Source organism: Lemur catta, chromosome 8 (genome assembly GCF_020740605.2).
Source record: "Lemur catta isolate mLemCat1 chromosome 8, mLemCat1.pri, whole genome shotgun sequence".
NCBI lineage: Eukaryota > Metazoa > Chordata > Mammalia > Primates > Lemuridae > Lemur > Lemur catta.
The window spans coordinates 62,318,482-62,319,371 of record NC_059135.1 but is presented as its reverse complement, the minus strand read 5'-3'; the positions used below and the strand labels follow the sequence as shown (position 1 = coordinate 62,319,371).

At 57.4% G+C, this 890-nt stretch overlaps 1 pseudogene; it reads right to left on the bottom strand.

The window, feature by feature from the left end:
• Positions 1-260: 260 nt before the first annotated feature.
• LOC123643487 lies at positions 261-689 on the bottom strand (annotated as a pseudogene).
• Between the last annotated feature and the right edge of the window lie 201 nt (positions 690-890).

The window sequence follows — 890 nt, the reverse complement described above, 5'->3', positions numbered from 1 at the left end:
ATTGGAGGCTCTACACACATGCACTCACCGCATCACATGACAACGGCACAGGTACTAGGGACATGCACCGTGGCCTCCACCCACAGCTGGGTCCCAGAGGCAGTGGGATGCAGTCTCCTCCCTTGAGGCCCAGGCCCAGCTGGGTCCCTCCCTCCTGGGCTGCTGAGGGAGGGGGCTGCTGGGGTGGGCGGCAAGCCAGGACAGGGGAAGCGAGCAGGTGAGGCTGGGAGGGGCCTGGGGCCAGAGGGACTCGCCTGCCCTCACTCCAGGGATTGCAGCATCAGCAGCTGTTTCAACACCTTCGTCTGGCTGGTCTCGCAGATCTCACCAGCTAGGAACATCTCGTCCACGACCGTGTAAACCTTGTGGAAGTTGAACACCGGGTCCAGCTCACAGACATTGTGGAAATACTCGTTTAAGAATTCCACGAAATTGTGGATGGCCTCCAGGTAGGCCAGGTTGTTGTCCTTGACATCGACGCTGATGCATAAGCAGAGGCCTGCGTAGCGTCGGTAAATGATCTTAAAGTTCCGGAACTCCACGAAGTTGGTATGTTTAGCATCTCAGACGGTGACCACGGCCTGCACCTCCTCGATCAGCTTCTGTTTCTCGTTGTCATCAAACTGCATGTACCACTTGGCCAGGCATGTCTTGCCAGCCCAGTTCTGGATGAGGATGAAGCGGGTCATGGCGACCCCCGTTCGGACCCCAGCAGCCCGGGTCCCGTGGCAACTGGGCAGCTCCAGCACTGGCTGCAGTTCCTCTTAGTCAATTTCTTCAGCCACTATTGGTGACCAGTTCCACACAGATTTATCAGCTTCCCACAGGTGCAAACTGACAGCAGCTTTCCTCAAGATTCCACAGTGTACCTCTTGCTTCCGGCCCCAAGC